This window comes from Hyperolius riggenbachi, chromosome 7 (assembly GCF_040937935.1).
Source record: "Hyperolius riggenbachi isolate aHypRig1 chromosome 7, aHypRig1.pri, whole genome shotgun sequence".
Classification (NCBI taxonomy): domain Eukaryota; kingdom Metazoa; phylum Chordata; class Amphibia; order Anura; family Hyperoliidae; genus Hyperolius; species Hyperolius riggenbachi.
In genome coordinates this window covers 118138793-118158600 of record NC_090652.1, presented here as the reverse complement: position 1 = coordinate 118158600, position 19808 = coordinate 118138793, and the positions used below count along the sequence as shown (strand labels likewise).

The window sequence follows — 19808 nt, the reverse complement described above, 5'->3', positions numbered from 1 at the left end:
TTGCCTGGCTGTCCTGCTGATCCTCTGCCTCCAATACTTTTAGCCAGGGGCGCCCGAAGGCACAGACACTGAAGGCGGTGGCCTAGAGCGGCACGCCCGTCGGGGGGCGGAGCCAATGCTAACTCCAACTACCATCTCCCTATTTTGCAATAATGACCCTATTTTGCAGGTTCGTAGGCGCTGCAGGACTCACTGATAAGGCTCTTGGCTTCCTGCACAGATGCACGCCTTCATGAGCCCCCCAGCCAATAGAGACAGAGCAAACATGCTCTGCCCCGCCTCTAAGACCATGGCCCATCCCTTTTTGGCTCCTCGTAAGCCACAGGCGCAGAGAGAGCAGTGTCTATGTACTGCCTGCATGTAGCTCTCTGCCCTAGGCCCGCCTCAAACTCCGCCCCCCGCCAGACACAGACTATCGGGGCTCCAGGCTGGAACTGAGCAGCATGCTTCCTGCATCCCCCTGCCCCGAGTATGACACTTGCAGCAGAGAAGTGGTGACTGAGGGGTTGAGCTGCAGCCTGGAGCAGAGGAGGTGGAGACTCACAAACAAGCCATCAGTGTGAGGAGTGAAGAGAACTGTGTGAGGCAGCAATCAGAGGCACTGTAAGTTTTGGCTCTAGTTTGTGCACTCTGGCAATCAGTTCTGCCTGTGTAACTTGTGAGATACACAAGTGGAGTAGAGAATCGGCACTCAGATAATCAGCCAGGGTGAAAGCAAACAAAGATGTTATCAGTCACACACTGTAATGTCCAGACTCTATGCAGGCAGGCTGAGCTCTCATGGATCCCAGATTTACAATAGAAGAGACAATCCAGGCACAAACCTTCAGGAGTGTCTCTCTAGCCACACCCACCTGCCTGCATCATGTGACATTTTCCTGTAGACTATAGTTTATGAATGGAGACTCTTATGATTAATAAAAAGCAGTACTGAAGGTTGGTGCCCAGATTTTCATTCTGTTGTAAGTACTGTGACTTCATACGTGCTCTATGAAGTCACAGTACTTACAACAGAAGAAAAATCTGGGCACCAACCTTCAGTTCTGCTTTTTATTAATCATAAGAGTTACTGTGCAACGTTAGCTCCTCCCTCGACACTTGTGGGCTGTCTCTGCTGCTGTCAGTCAGAGGTGTGGCTCCTCCCCAACAATGGAATGCACTACATCTCAGTTGCTGTCAATCAGTGGTAGAGCACCTAACCCCCAGTATGGGTGTGCATTGTAGCCCCTCCCTCTGTCAGTCAGTGGACTGTGTCTGTGTAGTTCAGCCCCTAAAACAGTGAGGATGCTAGCTCCACCCTCAGTCACGGAATTCATGGTGTAGCTCCACCCTCTCCGGTATGGACTTCTCCTTGCAGTAGGTCTGGCGGGTGTTGATCTAGTATGTGTTGGTCAGTGCTGGTGTTGGAAGATGGGGGAGAATGCTAGGTTTGTTTCATTTTCATACTTTTGTACGTATATGTGGGGCAAAACCGGAAGACCACTGCAGGTCATGTCCTGGAATGGGGGTGGCTAAGGGTGAGTGTGACAGGCTGAGAGTGAATGCGATAGGATGACAGGCTGAGCGTGATTGTCATGCGGTGAGGGTGATTGGGTGAGAGTGACAGACTGCATGTGAGGGTGACAGGCTGAGTGTGAGGGTGACAGGCTGAGCATGAGCTGAGTGTGAGGGTAACAGGCTGAGCATGATTTTCATGTAGTGAGGGTGATTGGGTGAGAGTTACAGACTGCATGTGAGGGTGAGAGGCTGAGTGTGAGAGTGACAGGCTGAGTATGAGGGTGAGTGTGACAAGCTGAGCAAGAGCTGAGTGTGAGGGTGACAGGCTGAGTGTGAGGGTGACGGGCTGAGCATGATCTGTGTGTGAAAGTGATGGGCTGATTGTGAGAGTGACAGACTGAGCATGATCTGTGTGTAAGAATGACAGGCTGAGCATGATCTGAGTGTGTGAGAGCGACCGGGTAAACATGAGCTGAGTGTGAGGGGCTGAGTGTGAGGGTGACGGGCTGAGCATGATCTGTGTATGAGAGTGACAGGCTGAGCATGATCTGAGTGTGAGAGTGACCGGCTAAACATGAGCTGAGTGTGACGGGCTAAGTGTGAGGTTGACGGGCTGAGCATGATCTGTGTGTGAGAGTGACAGGCTGAACATGATCTGAGTGTGAGAGTGAAAGGCTGAGCATGATCTGAGTGTGAGAGTTACGGGCTGATTGTGAGAGTGACAGGCTGAGCATGATCTGAGTGTGAGAGTGAAAGGCTGAGCATGATCTGAGTGTGAGTGTGATGGGCTGAGTGTGAGGGTGACGGGCTGAGCATTATCTGTGTATGAGAGTGACAGGCTGAGCATGATCTGAGTGTGAGAGTGACCGGCTAAACATGAGCTGAGTGTTACGGGCTAAGTGTGAGGTTGACGGGCTGAGCATGATCTGTGTGTGAGAGTGACAGGCTGAACATGATCTGAGTGTGAGAGTGAAAGGCTGAGCATGATCTGAGTGTGAGAGTGACAGGCTGAGCATTTTCTGTGTGTGAGAGTGACAGGCTAAACATGATCTGAGTGTGATGGGCTGGGTGTGAGAGTGACTGGCTGAGCATGATCTGTGTGTGAGAGTGACAGGCTGAGCATGAGCCGAGTGCGAGGATGGCAGGCTGAGGATGAGGCAAGTCTGAGGGCGGTGGGCCAAGTTTACCAAGTTTAATGGGGGGGGGGGGGGGGGGGGGCGCCACAGGTCTTCTTGCCTGGAGTGACAAAAAGGCCAGAAGCACCCCTGCTTTTAGCCATAGACCCTGAACAAGCATGCAGATCAGATGTTTCTGACTTGATTGGATTAGCCACATGCTTGTTACAGTTGTTTGATTCAGACACTATAATCAGATACAGATAAGATACAGGGGCACTTATGCAATTAGGCAGGAGAACAGAGGCGCCAAAAGGATAAAAGGAAGCTAAATGAGCTTAAAAACCAAATTTTTGGTAAATAGAGGAGGTAGTGGTGGACTTACCTCCTCCAAGTAGACACACAACGACTGTAGTAAAGACGGTCAATATATTTTATTTATGAACTCCAAATATGCAACGCGTTTCGCAGGTTTGATCCCGCTTCATCAGGCAATAACAACAGAGCAATAGCATATGTGGTCAGTAGAAGAGCCAGGCACCTCTGTCAGAGGTGCACAGAGGTGCCTGGCTCTTCTACTGACCACATAGGCTATTGCTCTGTTGTTATTGCCTGATGAAGCGGGATCAAACCTGCGAAACGCGTTGCATATTTGGAGTTCATAAATAAAATATATTGACTGTCTTTACTACAGTCATTGTGTGTCTACTTGGAGGAGGTAAGTCCACCACTACCTCCTCTATTTACCAAAAATTTGGTTTTTAAGCTCATTTAGCTTCCATTTATCCTTTTGGCGCCTCTGTTCTCCTGCATAATATTGAGTCCACCCTGGGTGGAGGGTTGAAACCCCTTTTTTCACATCTACAGAGAGCGACTTCTTATTCCTGAGTGGGGTCAGGAAAATCTCCCCACCTGCCTTTACAGTGGTTGCCTAATGGTAACCCTGGTTTGTGAGTATTAATATTTACTCTATCTAGTAACCATTTACCAGTACATATTACACTATTGGGGCTCTTGGTGTTCCTTGTTTTTACTTATGCAATTAGCTTTTTCTCCTGAGTTTTCTCCTAGGTAATATTTTTTTCAACTTGTCGATAAAATGCCTTTTAAGTCCCTTGCATACTCAGAATAATTTTGACTGTACATTTTTTCCTACTTTTTGGTACTTTATCAGAGCCGGGTCAAGGTCCTCCAGCATCCAAGGCTGAGACACCAAAGTGCGCCCCTCCATCCATCCCACCCCAGTCGACACGCACTGATTGCTATTAGACTAAGAGGCACCACAGGGCCCCCAACCTCTTAAAGTGGATCCGAGATAAACTTTTACTCATAATTGTGTTCCTTTCATATAGTTTATAGGGCATTCCTCAAGCCAAATACTTTTTTTGTTTTGTTTTAATACTCTAATTCCCTATAAACTAAACAAATAGGGATGCTCATCAAATTCCGGGGTATTCAGATTTCCGCAATTCTGATCGGAAGTTGGCAATTCCGTTCCGTCGCATCGGAACGGAATTGCTATAGTGTTAAGCGGTAATTCCGGGAATTGCTATAGAGCTGAACGGTAATTCCGGAATTGCTATGCGGAATTCCGTCAGAATGCAGATTTTTTTAAGCCAATCAGAAGGAAGACCCTAGACAGAAGCTTAAAAATGGAAACAACAGGATTTCTGCATGAAAATCGGAATTTCAGCACCAATTAGAGTCTTAACAAAACTCAACCAATCCTACGTTAGCAACCAGCTCCCTAGCTACTTATCATCAGCTTTCAGGGTCGGACTGGGACACTAAGGCTGCTTGCACACCAAGACGTTACAGGCGCACGTTAGTGCGCCTGTAACGCTCCCCCAACGCACAGCAATGTAACACAAGTGGGCTGTTCACACAGCCCACGTTGCGTTACATGTAACGCTGCACGTTCTGTGCAAAGTGCAGCATGCTACGGCGTTGGAGCGGCTATAGCCGCGTTAGACTGTTTGCACATGCGCAGTGGGGGGCGGAGGAGGCGGGGAGAGCCAGCTACAGTAGCCGCGCACATGGCTACTTAATATTCACTGCACTGGCGGGCGCTGATTGGCCGGCGGGACCACGTGATGCGGAGTGTCTCGCTCCGCATCACGTGGTCCCGCTGGCCAATCAGCGCCACTCTGGGAGATATTATGGGCATCGAGCAGCCTAACGCGGCTCACTCTACCGTCGGCTTTTGCAGCACCATACGTTGTGTTAGGTGCACGTTATGCGACCTTAACGTGCCACCTAACACAACGTCTTGGTGTGCAAGAAGCCTAAGGGCCCACCAAGGAAGTTTCAGCCTGGGGCCTGCCCCCCTCTCCTCCTCCTCTCCCCCCTTGCTATTATCATTCCCATCCCATTTTTGTAAATTCACCTGCTGGACACCTTACATCTACCTCACTTGACCTGCTCGGCTACTTATGTCTTATACACTTATGTCACTTCCCCTGAATGCCTCCACCCATCTACCTCAGTTGACCTGCTGGATTAACTTCTATCTCAGTTCATCTACGGGCCTCCTCCCATCTTCTTACATATATTCATGTTCTTCTGTCACAATTCAATGCACTAATTGCTTGCAGCGCGCCGCAGCAAAAATAAATGAGTGGCACCACGCACTGGAACATGGGCGTGGTCATGATGAGTCATGGGCAGACTTTAAAATAAAATAAAAAAATAACACAAAATAAGTAGCGGTGTTATTCACGGACATTAGGTCTGACCAGATACATTTTAGATAAAATAATCAAGTAGTTACATGCCTCATGATAATTCATCAAGTAGTCAAATAGCAGCAGATTTCCCGACAAAATGCAATCAGATTGGCGGCAGATTTCCCCACAAGATGCAATTAGATTGGCAGCAGATTTCCCCACAAAATACAATCAGATTGGCGGCAGATATCCCCACAAAATGCAATTAGATTGGCGGCAGATATCCCCACAAAATGCAATTTGATTGGTGGCAGATTTCCCCACAAAATACAATTAGATTTGTGGCAGATATCCCCACAAATTGCAATTAGATTGGCAGCAGATATCCCCACAAAATGCAAATAGAATGGCGGCAGATATCCCCACAAAATGCTAACAGATTGGTGGCAGATATCCCCACAAAATGCAATTAGATTGGCACCAAATTTCCCCACAAAATACAATCAGATTGGCGGCAGATATCCCCACAAATTGCAATTAGAGTGGCAGCAGATATCCTCACAAAATGCAAATAGATTGGCGGCAGATATCCCCACAAAATGCAATCAGATTGGCGGCAGATTTCCCAACAAAATACAATCACATGGGCGGCAGATATCCCCACAAAATGCAATTAGATTGGAGGCAGATATCCCCACAAAATGCAATTAGATTGGCAACAGTTATCTCCACAAAATGCAAATAGATTGGCAGCAGATATCCACACAAAATGCAATTAGATTGGCAGCAGATATCCCCACAAAATGCAAATAGATTGGCGGCAGATATGCTCAGAAAATGCAATCAGATTGGCAGCAGATATCCCCACAAAATGCAATTAGATTGGCGACAGATATCTCCACAAAATGCAAATAGATTGGCGGCAGATATCCACACAAAATGCAATTAGATTGGTGGCAGATTTTCCAACAAAATACAATCAGATTGGTGGCAGATATCCCCACAAAATGCAATTAGATTGACAGCAGCTATCCCCACAAAATGCAAATAGATTGGCAGCAGATATCCCCACAAAATGCAATCAGATTGGCGGCAGATATCCCCACAAAATGCTATCAGATTGGCGGCAGATATCCCCACAAATTGCAATTAGATTGGCAGCAGAAATCCCCACAAAATGCAAATAGATTGACGGCAGATATCTCCACAAAATGCAATCAGATTGGCGGCAGATTTCTTAACAAAATACAATCAGATTGGCGGCAGATATCCCCACAAAATGCAATTAGATTGGCTGCAGATATCCCCACAAAATACAATCAGATTGGCGGCAGTTATCCCCACAAAGGCAGGTCCCCAGTTAGTGGGGACCCCAGAGCTGAGAAGGAGGGGGGCACAGCGCAGGAAGGGGGGAAATTGTGCACAGAGCAGCGGGGAGGGGGGGAAGGCTCCCTCCTCCCTCACCTAGGGGCCCCCCTCCCACGCTCCCGCCCCCTCCAAAATTGCAGCCAGCGACAGCAGCTGGGAATCACTTACCAGGATGATCAGATCGATAGCTCTGCGTGCCGCTGCTGGTCTCCGTCTCCTGCACTGCACTGACCAATCACGCTCTCACAGGAAATACTGCGAGAGCGTGATTGGTCAGTGCAGTGCAGGAGACCAGACCAGCCAGTGGCACGCTGAGCTATGGATTTAATACCGGTAAGCTATTCCCCGCTGCTGCCGATGGCTGACTGCAATTTTGGAGGGGGGGGGGAGCGTGGAAGGGAGGGCCCCTAGGTGAGAGAGGGAGGGAGGCTTCCCCCCCCCCCCCTGCTGCTCTGTGCACAATTTCCCGCCATCCTGCAATGTGCCCCCTCCTTCTCAGCTCTGGGACCCCCAGGTGGCGGGGCGGCCGGGGCCCACCGATGGAGAAATCGGTGTTTCGGTGGGTCAGTCCGAGCATGTCAGCTATCCCACCCATTTTGTATATAAGAGAGGTGGTAGTGTTGGGCGAACAGTGTTCGCCACTGTTCGGGTTCGCCCGGATTTCAGGCCGTTCGAGTTCGATTCGGGCTTTGCCGGACACCTCGTGGTGTTCGGCCATGTGTTCAGCCATGCGGTCGAACGTATGTTCGGCCTGACAGCGCATGACCAAACGTTCCCCGAACGTTTGGTTCGCGCTGTGATTGGCCGAGCGGGTGACGTGGTTCGGGCACGAACACGCGGCTCGCGCCGCGATTGGCCAAGCGGGTCACGTGGTTCGGGTAAATAAATACCCGAACCGCGTCATTTCTCCGCCACTTGCGTTTGGGTTTAGCTTTGGGTAGGCAGGCAGGTTAGACTCTCTCTCACCAGCTAGGCTAGCCAGGGCCCCCCAGCCTCCTATACTATATTTGCCACTGCACTGTAGTGCCAGTCAGCTCAGCGTGCGTTTACTGCTGGGATCAGTAGTACTTCCGTCCATCACCAGTATATAGCATTGTCTTCTATTGCCACTGTACTGCCAGTCAGCGTGTACTGCTGGGATCAGTAGTACATCCGTCCATCACCAGTGTATAACATAGTATATAGCACTGTCTTCTATTGCCACTGTACTGCTGGAATCAGTAGTACTTCCGTCCATCACCAGTGTATAACATAGTATATAGCACTGTCTTCTATTGCCACTGTACTGCTGGAATCAGTAGTACTTCCGTCCATCACCAGTGTATAACATAGTATATAGCACTGTCTTCTATTGCCACTGTACTGCTGGAATCAGTAGTACTTCCGTCCATCACCAGTGTATAACATAGTATATAGCACTGTCTTCTATTGCCACTGTACTGCTGGAATCAGTAGTACTTCCGTCCATCACCAGTGTATAACATAGTATATAGCACTGTCTTCTATTGCCACTGTACTGCTGGGATCAGTAGTACTTCCGTCCATCACCAGTGTATAACATAGTATATAGCACTGTCTTCTATTGCCACTGTACTGCCAGTCAGCTTGTACTGCTGGGATCAGTAGTACATCCGTTCATCACCAGTGTATAATATAGTATATAGCACTGTCTTCTATTGCCACTGTACTGCTGGGATCAGTAGTACTTCCGTCCATCACCAGTGTATAACATAGTATATAGCATTGTCTTCTATTGCCACTGTACTGCCAGTCAGCTTGTACTGCTGGGATCAGTAGTACTTCCGTCCATCACCAGTGTATAATATAGTATATAGCATTGTCTTCTATTGCCACTGTACTGCTGGGATCAGTAGTACTTCCGTCCATCACTAGTGTATAACATAGTATATAGCATTGTCTTCTATTGCCACTGTACTGCTGGGATCAGTAGTACTTCCGTCCATCACCAGTTTATAACATACTATATAGCATTGTCTATTGCCACTGTACTGCCAGTCAGTGTGCGTGTACTGCTGGGATCAGTACAACCATAATGAAGAAATCCAGTGAAAGAGGGAGGGGCAAGGGAAGAGGTGTTTCCCCTGACGGTTCACGTAGAGGCCGCAGTGGAGCACCTAAGAAAACCCACTCAATACCACCCATGTGTGCCAGACAAACAACCCTCACTGATCCACAAGAGCAGGAACGGATAATGAATTGGATGACCTCTCAAGCGTCCAGCAGCAGGTTAAGCAGCAGCAGCACCAGCACATCCTTGTTGTCACGCACGAGGTCCTCTGCCAGTTACAAGGAGCCAGTGGGCACAACGGTGACACAACCAGCAGCTACACCATGCACACAATGGCCGAATAACCAGTTCGAACAATTATTTCCGGACACAATGGCCTCTTCGGAGGAGCTATTCCCACTCCTACCCCACAAACAATGGAACAGCCAGAAATGTTGTGCCCGGATTCACAACCATTGTGCGAGGTAAATGCACCACGCACTGAAATGCAAGGCGAGGATGAAGACACCCAAATCCCTGAGCAATGTGCGCAGGAATTGGAATTGCAGGAGGTCCACCAAGAACATCTTGAAGACATGGGAGTGAGGTGCGCAGAGGGTGTTCTGTGGAGCTCTAGTCCACTGCACACACACAGTCACAGATGAGGAGATGGAAGAGGAGGTTTTGGACGATGTGGACACAGACCCGGATTATCAAGTACAACCTCGCTGTCGGGATAGCAGCAGTACAGATGAGTCTGCTGCAGAACCCACTGCTGCAAGAGTTCGCCGTGTGCCACAAAGTAGGCGGGGGCGGGGTATTTCGGACACAACAGGCATAGCCGTAGAAGTGAGACGCCAAAGAGGCACGAAAGAAACTCGCCAGCATAGCAGGAGCTCAAAAGTATGGGCTTTCTTCGACGACTGCAGGGAGGATGTTACCATGGTGATTTGCAAGGTGTGCAGGACCCGACTGAGCAGGGGGAAAAATAACAACAACCTCTCCACCACCAGCATGCGCCGCCACATGGTAGCCAAACATAGCACTCTGTGGTCAAACACGCAAGGCCAGGGTAGCGGCTCGCTTCCAGCCCCCAGCAACACTGCCTCCGTTTTCACCAGACCCTCCTCAGTAACAGCCCAGCCATTACGTGGTACACAAACATCCGTAGTAGACAACGATGTCAGTTTCCGCAACAGTCCTCTTGACGTTTCCCAGTCTTCAACGACCACGACAACAACAACCAACTGTCCTTCGGTGTGCGATCCTACGGTTCAGTTGTCTGTCCTGGAGATGTTAGAGCGCAAGAGAAAATTGCCAGCAAATGACCCCCGGGCCGTGGCACTAACAGCCAGCATAGCAAAGTTTGTGGCCACCGAAATGCTGCCATATCGCGTGGTGGAGACAAACAGCTTCAAGCGCATGATGGCGCTGGCCATCCCACGTTACGTGGTTCCCAGCCGATACTATTTTGCGCGGTCTGCAGTGCCAGCGTTACATGAGCACGTGGTTAGCAAAATAACCAGAAGCTTGAAAAATGCCGTTGCCTGCAAGGTTCACCTCACCACAGACACCTGGACGAGTGCCTTTTGCCAGGGTCGATACATCTCCCTGACGGCGCACTGGGTGAACCTTGTGGAGCCTGGCAGCGACTCCTCACTGGCTACGGCGCGGGTGTTGCCCACGCCGCAAACTGCTGGACCGGCGTCCCTCAGGCTCAGAGATAACAGCAGCACCTACCTCGACTCTGACTCCTTCTCCTCCAACGCCTCTCAAAGCGGTACCTCATCCGGCATCGGTAACCCAGCAATAGGGTCGTGGAAGCAGTGCAGCACAGCTGTTGCCATGCGTCAGCAAGCCTTACTGAAGCTGATCTGCCTTGGAGATAAGCAGCACACAGGTGAAGAAATTTAGAAGGGAATCAAGGAACAGACCGATTTGTGGCTGGCACCGCTGGACCTGAAACCAGGCATGGTTGTGTGTGACAATGGGAGCAATCTCATTCGCGCTTTAAAGTTGGCTAAGCTGAGACACATCCCTTGCCTGGCACACGTTATGAACCTAGTTGTTCAACGGTTCCTGAGGACATACCCAGGCGTGGCAGATCTTCTGCTGAAGGTGCGACGAGTGGCCAAATATTTCCGAAAGTCCAGTACCGCTTCGGAGAGACTCACCAAGATGCAGGAGCGGTTCAATCTACCGAACCATCGCTTGGTGTGTGACGTACCCACGCGCTGGAATTCAACGCTGCACATGCTAGCACGCTTTTGCGAGCAGAAGAGTGCAGTGGTCCAGTACATGACGGCGCAGTACCGAGGCGCATCCGGGCAGCTACCAAGCTTCTGTGGATCTGATTGGGCCACTATGTTGGACCTCTGCCAAGTCCTCCAAAATTTTGAGCAATCCACGTTGCTTGTGAGCGGTGACAACTCTTCAGTCAGCATTACGATACCACTGCTGTGTTTGCTGAAAAAATCAATGCTGCAGATCAAGGAAGCTGCAGTCAGGATGCAAGTGGGGGAATCTCAAGAGGACAACGATCAGCGTGATGATGATACCAACATCAGGCAATCTGCCTCAGGAAACGCTGGTCCTCCCGGCAGCTATGCTGAAGAAGAGGATGAGGAACAGCTGGAGTTGGAGCAGGACTTGGACGCCCCCACTGCCGAGGGACAGAGCGGTGCACGTTGGACTTCCATGATTCAGCGGGAATGGACAGCAGAAGAAGACGAGGAAGAAGGTGGGCGACAGCGTGATGCTGCTGATGATGATGAGGGTGCGTCAAGCTCAGAAGAACATGATGAGGATTCTGTTAGGACTGTGGCAGACATGGCTCAATTCATGCTAGACTGCATCGAACGCGACCCGCGCGTTGTTCGAATTCCGGACGACGTGGATTACTGGGTTTATACCCTTCTGGATCCACGGTACAAAGACAAACTCATTGGAGAAACTGTCAGACAGGTCAAAATGGAAGAATACCAGCAGGCCCTTGTGGAGACATTAGAGAGGAGATTGACATCCTCCTCCTCTAGCCAGTTCCACGCCGACAGACTAACTTCCGCAAACACAGGACAAGGAGGGGAACAAAGAATGCAAGCTGCAGCTAGTGCCCACAAGGGAATGGTATCGGCAGTGTCCTTGGAGTGGCAAAATTTTCTGACACCCATGCAGCAGCCCACAGAACAGCAATCGCCCAGTTCCACCTACAACACCGCTCGCCTGCAGAAGATGGTCAAGGACTACATGTCAGATGGCGTAGCCGTGTTGAACAATCCATCTGCACCCTTCAACTATTGGGTCTCTAAGCTACACACCTGGCACGAACTGGCAATGTACGCAATAGAGGTGCTGGCTTGCCCGGCAGCCAGCTTTATGTCGGAACGCTGTTTTAGTGCTGCCGGAGGCATCGTCACAGATCGGCGTATCCGCCTCTCCACAGAAAATGCAGACCGTCTGACTCAAATTAAAATGAATCAATCCTGGATTGGAAATGACTACGCAACACTCCCGGACCCCAACCAAGTAACATGAACAGTGAACATCTGTGATGGGTTAGCGTTTCCGGTCCCTGTTTATTGAACCTCTTATCTGTATTACATTTCTGACTGCATGGCGGCAAAATGCATTGCTATCCGCACGCTTCTTGTCCTCATGCAAGGCCTGGGTTGTTGTGTCTCAAAGCGTGGCCTTCTCCTCCTGCGCCTCCTCCTGTTCCATCACGTGTGCTGCTGCTGGGTTAGCGTTGCCGGTCCCTTTTTACGGAACCTCTCATCTGTATTACATTTATGACTGGATGGCGGCAAAATGCATTGCTATCCGCACGCTTCTTGTCCTCATGCAAGGCCTGGGTTGTTGTGTCTCAAAGCGTGGCCTTCTCCTCCTGCGCCTCCTCCTGTTCCATCACGTGTGCTGCTGCTGGGTTAGCGTTGCCGGTCCCTTTTTACGGAACCTCTCATCTGTATTACATTTCTGACTGCATGGCGGCAAAATGCATTGCTATCCGCACACTTCTTGTCCTCATGCAAGGCCTGGGTTGTTGTGTCTCAAAGCGTGGCCTTCTCCTCCTGCGCCTCCTCCTGTTCCATCACGTGTGCTGCTGCTGGGTTAGCGTTGCCGGTCCCTTTTTACGGAACCTCTCATCTGTATTACATTTCTGACTGCATGGCGGCAAAATGCATTGCTATCCGCACGCTTCTTGTCCTCATGCAAGGCCTGGGTTGTTGTGTCTCAAAGCGTGGCCTTCTCCTCCTGCGCCTCCTCCTGTTCCATCACGTGTGCTGCTGCTTGGTTAGCGTTGCCGGTCCCTTTTTACGGAACCTCTCATCTGTATTACATTTATGACTGCATGGCGGCAAAATGCAAATTGCTATCCGCACGCTTCTTGTCCTCATGCAAGGCCTGGGTTGTTGTGTCTCAAAGCGTGGCCTTCTCCTCCTGCGCCGCCCTCCTCCTGTTCCATCACGTGTGCTGCTGCTGGGTTAACGTTACCGGTCCCTTTTCCTGGAACCTCTTATCTGTATTACATTTATGACTGCATGGCGACAAAAAGCATGTTACCCGTGCAAAGAAAAATGACATTTTCCGCATTTAAAAGACATTTTTTCCTTTAAAATCAATTTTCTCAAAAACTATAAGCTCTTTTTCAAATATTTTTTCCTCTTGTACCCACTCCCAAGGTGCACATACCCTGCAAATTTGGGGTATGTAGCATGTAAGGAAGCTTCACAAAGCACAAAAGTTCGGGTCCCCATTGACTTCCATTATGTTCGGAGTTCGGCGCGAACACCCGAACATCGCAGCCATGTTCGGCGAACGTTCGCGAACCCGAACATCCAGGTGTTCGCCCAACACTAGTGTGCAGTCACGAAGCTTGTGGGTTTCAGTCTGGTGTTGGAGAGAGGAGAGACAGACCCATATTAGTTGTTTCAACATAAAACAAAAGTATTTTTACAGACTCTATATTAAACAAAAGTCTTTTTAAAGACTGTGAGAGAGAATTAGATTGAGTGTGAGCTATATTAGTAGTAGTAGCTAGGAGTATTTGTGAGAGAATGTCAGTAGATTGTTAGTTTGAGTGATAGATTGTAGTGTAGTGTGCAAGTAGTTGCTGTGTGGAGAGGGTTAGACAGAGCCAGCCAGGCCGCAGGCTTAGGACCCGTTTCCACTTGTGCGGTGCGGAATCACCGCTGATTCCCCGCTGACGAAATTGCATGCGGGTGCGAATCCGCATGTGTATTTTACCGCGATTTCACATGCGGTTTCGCATAGGTTAGTATTTATGCGATTTTAACCATGTCACTGCCTGTGTGATTTAACATTAGTTTCTATGCGGAATCGCATGCAAAATCGTGGTAAAATACGCATGCCAAAACCGCATGCGATTTCCCTATTAAATACATTAGCAGCGATTCGCATAGCAGTGAGCGGGGTGCGAATTCTGACAGCTCTTCTGTGCAGATTTCTCCCGCACAGAAAAACGCTCAGGATTACTGACAAGTGGAAACAGGGCCATCCACTTGTATTGGCTATGCGAATCCGCATGCGGACAACGCATGCGGATTCGCGATAGTGGAGACGGGCCCTTAGTGTTTGACAGAGTGAGAGTGAGTTAGGTGATTGATTAGTTGGGTGTAGTACAAGTTTTTTTTTGTTTTGTTTTCTAAGTTCTTTTTTTTTCTCCTTCTTTATTTTGTTCTTGATTTATTTTCTTTATTTATTTTACTTTGGTTCTGTCGCTCATACCCCTTCCCCAATAAAGTTTTTGGCCCCAAAGCAATGGAGCGAGAGCAGCAGCAATTTCCTGCCACTCCTAAAAGAAAATGGAGTAATGGTGGTGTTGGTGGTACGTGATCAGGTTGAGGGTGGCAGCAGCAGCAGGAAGCGTTCCCCCCTGGTCAGAGATGTCTTCCCTCTGTTTGGAGCAGGAAAATTTTGACAGAGCAGCAGACGAACAGGGTAGTTGATTATTTTGATCAGGAACCTTCTACTCAGTCTGAGGAACTTGAAGCTAGTGGCAGCAGCACCAGTAGTGGCCAGGTTCCTCATGACCAGAACCCAACCGCAGTTGCTTCTCTTGACGAGGTTACGTCCTCCCAGTACTCTCCTCCAGATGTAAAGCACACCTACGTCGATGAGAGAGATGTGGAGAAGGATTGGGAGGAGGCATTGGAGGAGACCATGGGACCAAGGTCCCAAGAAGTGGTGGGTTCTGTAGTGACAGAAATGGCCCCTGTGGTTTCTTCATCCAGTGTCACCAGTCAACATCACCACCAGTCAACTACAGAGGTGTTTGGTGGCCAGGTGGAAGGTCCAAAAGAGTCACTTATAGGTTCCAGTGCTTTGGTTGAACTGGATGATGTTTTGGATGATGAGGCGGCTGATCCAACGTGATCACCATCTGGTGGGTTAGGCACTAGTAGGCATGAGCAGCTTGGAGAAACAGAGCAGACGGATGGCCAGCAGCTTGCACGTGCTTTCCCATCTGTCAGTATCCACCAGTCCAAGGCTGAGCATCGATGTGCTAGAACAAGTCGCACCACTGCTGGACGTGCATGCACGTCCCCTGCATGGAATTATTTTACTGTTCCTGCAGAGGATGAATCCAGGGCAGTCTGTTCTGTGTGCCATAAATCGGTGAGCAGAGGCAAATCGAGCAGCGGCTTCGGCACTTCAGGGCTGATAAGCCATCTGAGCAACCACCACAGGCGGGAGTTTGAATATGTAAAATATTACAATAAGATAGGTGGAGTAAAAGCAGCAGCAACATGCCCCTCTTCTTCTTTTTCTAGTCGTCCTGTCCCTATCCAACCTGCTCAGTCCCATTATACTTCAAATCCCTCTGCATGCCAGGCTGGAAGAGGGCTCCAGACCTCGGCAAGCACCTCGTCATTACCCTTGTTGGTTTCCTCTGAAATATCACCAGTGTTCCAGCGTCAGGCCTCTGTGCCAGAAATGTTGCAGAGGAAGCGGATGCTCCCTGCAAGTGATCCGTTTGTTGTGAAATATAATGCACTCCTGGCAAGGCTGTTGAGCCAACAGCTGCTGCCCTACCAGTCTGTGGACTGTGCCCCTTCTGCAGACTGATGAACAGTGTTGCTCCACAATGGCGGATCCCCAGCCGCCATTAATTTGCCAGGAATGCTATCCCTGCCCTTCACCAGCATATTGTGGAGTGTGTCGGCCCTTCTCTATGGATCACGCTGTTGGTGGCAACAAGGTGCACTTCACTATGGATGGCTGGAGCAGCAGGCATGGGCAGGGAAAGTATCTAACTTTTACCGCCAATTGCGTCACCTCGATGGTGCTGCTGAGGCTGCAAGATCTGGGGCATCTCATCTGGTGGTGCCACCACGTGGGTTAAAGGGGAGGCCTGTTCTACTTCCCTCTGCTACTTGTTCTGTCCAAGGCCAGTCTGCCATTGCTGAGCCTCCCAGCAAGTGGTCCCGCTCTTACACTGGTCTGCAGCACCATCGATGCCAAGCAGTGCTGAAACTGGAATCCATGGACGAGAACAGGCATACCGGATCTGTAATCCTTGCAGCCTTACAGGCAGGGATGCTCGAATGTCCCCAAATTCAATTTGAGTACATTCGAATTTAGGTCCGGGTCAAATTCGGATTTGGCCCTCTTCGAATGGACTCGAATACGATTTGGGTGGATTCAAATGCGGGTCAGGGGAAAATTCGGCCGTGACCACGAATTCATGATTCAAAACCCGCCGACTTTAAGGATTAATTGCAAAGCCCCCGTAAATGCCAGAATCACCAAATTTGCAGGTTATGTTAAGAAGAAAAGTGGGACCAAGGGAGACCTTATACTTTTTGAGAAAATCGTTTTTGAAAGTTCAAAGAAAAAAACAATACATTTAAATGCCGGTCAATGACAGATCGTGGGAAATATTTCCCAGACGTTAATAGCAAAGGCTCCTTACATCCTAGCAAGGCCCTGTTCTGGAGGAAGATGTCTGAGACAGGTATAGCCTGACCGCCATTCGCTGCTCCCACAACCTCTCCAGCATGTGGAGGGTGAAGTTCCACTGCGTCGGACAATCGGAAATAAGCCTGTGCTGCAGCAGGCTATGGCGGTGCTGCAGCAGTTTCAAGGCCGCGGTGGCGGTTGCGGAGCGATGGATGTGGGTTAACACTTTTGTGCTGAGGCCATAGCGTCCTTCAACCCATCAAAAGTGCGTAAAAATTTCTGCACTACAAGGTTGACGACGTGGGCCAAGCAAGGTAAGTGAGTGTAGTCACCTTGCGAAACGGCGGCCAGCATGTTGGCACCACTATCAGACACCACTACACCTGTCTCAAGTTTTCAGGGTGTCAGCCACTGCTGAATCTGATCCTGTAAGCAAGGATGCTCGCCAGTGATCTCGAATTCGAATTTACCCATGATCACAAGTAGTTTTTCTTGAATCCAAAACTCGAATTCAAAGTCGAAGATCGATACCGATCACGAATTCGAATTCGATTGGATCCAAATTTTACACTCGAATTCGGCCGTAATCTCGGGTGTTAACCCGTGATCATGAATTCGGATTCAGCTACCATCGCCCTAAACCCGCCGACTTTAACCACTTAACATCTCAGTCGTTTTTAGCTTATGCATCCGAGCAATGTTCACCTCCCATTCATTAGCCTATAACTTTATCACTACTTATCACAATGAACTGATCTATATCTTGTTTTTTCCACCACCAATTCGGCTTTCTTTGGGGGGTACATTTTGCTAAGAGCCACTTTACTGTAAATGCATTTTAACAGGAAGAATAAGAAAAAAAATGAAAAAATTCATTATTTGTCAGTTTTCGGCCATTATAGTTTTAAAATAATACATGCCTCCATAATTAAAACCCACGTATTGTTATTGCCCATTTGTCACGGTTATTTCACCATTTAAATTATGTCCCTATCACAATGTATCGCGACAATATTTTATTTGGAAATAAAAGAGCATTTTTTCCGTTTTGCATACATCACTATTTACAAGCTTATAAAAAAAAAAAATAGAGAGAAATATTTCATCTTTACATAGATATTTAAAAAGTTTAGACCCTTAGGTAAATATTTATGTTTTTTTTTTTATAGTAATGTATTTTTTGGGTTTTTTTATTAAACATTTTATGTGGGCATTTTTGGGAGGGTGGGATATAAAAGTGTTTTATTTGGGGAAATATTGGTGTATTGTAATGTTTTTGGGAATTTACTTGTAGTTTTACTTTTTGGCCACAAGATGGCAATCTCGATTTTTTTTACATGACGTCACTCTAAGCGTACAATGTACACTTAGAGAGACACAGCTTCAGAAAGAGCAAAGCTTCCGAGAGAAGCTGTCGCTTTTTCAGCGGGGGAGAGGAATCAATGATCGGGCTCCATAGCCCGATAAATTGATTCCGTGGCTACCGACTCCGCGGCCGGGAGTGCGCGTGCACGCGCGCGATCGGCCGCGGGAGCGCGCGGGAGCGCGCCTGTCCTCCTTGACGTTTTTATACGTCAAGGAGGACAAAGTGGTTAAGGGATAATAGCAAAGCCCCCTTAAATGCCAGAATAACCACATTTGCAGGTTATGTTGAGAAGAAAAGTGGGAGCAAGGGGAAATTTTTTTTTTCAAAAAGACCTTATACATTTTGAGAGAATCGATTTTAAAAGTTCAAATAATAAAAACGATGGGTGCTGCTAGGTGCCAGGCTAGGTGAGGGGACAGGTGAGGAGGTGGGGAGGACAGCGGGAGCCGGCGCTATGCGTCTGCAGGACACATTCTAAGCTATAGTAGCTAATTGCCGGCCGTGGGAGATCTTCAATCAAGGTAATTGAAGATCACAAGATTGGAGGATACTGTATTCGTTGGATCATTACCGAGGATATTGGCGTGGGAACATTTTTTAACAGGTACAGTATTTCTGGTTAATTAAGAATATTAAAATACTTTGCTCGTGGTTGTGTTTTCATTTCATTTAGCCCTTTGTGGAAATGGGTAAGGGGTACTTTGTACCCCTATACTCATTTCTCCCCAGTCAGCCGTGGCTCTGCATTCTGGCTATCCCAGCCTGCATGGGGACAAGGGGTTACAGAGGCTCGGGAAGGGGGACCCCACGCCATTTTTTTTTCAGATTTCCCACACTCAGACAGAACATTCCCCAAAATTAAAAATGTTTAATTTTTCTTGTTAAATATTGTTTCCCATTATCTTGTTAACATATCCTGCAAATTTGGTGTTGCTAGGATGTAAGGGGCCTTTGTTATTAACTGCTGGGAAATATTTCCCACACTGACCGGCGGCATTTAAATGTATCGTTTTTTTATTTGAACTTTTAAAATTGATTCTCTCAAAATGTATAAGGTCTTTTTGAAAAAAAAAAAAATTCCCCTTGCTCCCACTTTTCTTCTCAACATAACCTGCAAATGGGGTTATTCTGGCATTTAAGGAGTCTTTGCTATTAACCCTTAAAGTCGGTGGGTTTTGGGCGACGGTAGCTGAATCTGAATTCGTGATCACGGGTTAACATCCGAGATTACGGCCGAATTCGAGTGTAAAATTCGGATCCAATCGAATTCGTGATCGGTATTGATCTTCGAATTTGAATTCGAGTTCTGGATTCATGAAATACTACCTGTGATCACGGGTAAATTCGAATTCGAGATCACTGGCGAGCATCCTTGCTTACAGGATCAGATTCGGCAGTGGCTGATCCCCTGAAAACTGGAGACAGGTGTAGTGGTGTCTGATAGTGGTGCCAACATGCTGGCCGCCATTTCGCAAGGTGACTACACTCACTTACCTTGCTTGGCCCACGTCTTCAACCTTGTAGTGCAGAAATTTTTACGCACTTTTGATGGGTTGAAGGACGCTGTGGCCTCAGCACGAAAAGTGTTAGCCCACATCCATCGCTCCGCAACCGCCACCACGGCCTTGAAACTGCTGCAGCGCCGCCATAGCCTGCCGCAGCACAGGCTTATTTCCGATTGTCCCACGCAGTGGAACTCCACCCTCCACATGCTGGAGAGGTTGTGGGAGCAGCGAATGGCGGTCAGGCTATACCTGTCTCAGACATCTTCCTCCAGAGCAGGGCCAATGGACTACATTACTGGGGACCAGTGGCAGCTGATTGGACAGGTGTGCAAAGTGTTGGAGCCGTTTGAGCAGGCAACAAAA

The 19808-nt window shown here is 48.6% G+C and overlaps 1 protein-coding gene across 1 annotated transcript in view; it reads left to right on the top strand.

Moving 5' to 3' along the window:
- Positions 1-436: 436 nt before the first annotated feature.
- LOC137526102 (parvalbumin beta-like) overlaps positions 437-19808 on the top strand; it is a 235394-nt gene continuing 216022 nt past the window's right edge. The window contains exon 1 of the mRNA XM_068247318.1: positions 437-603. The gene's annotated coding sequence lies outside the window, so the exon portion shown is untranslated. The remainder of the gene's footprint in view (positions 604-19808) is intronic.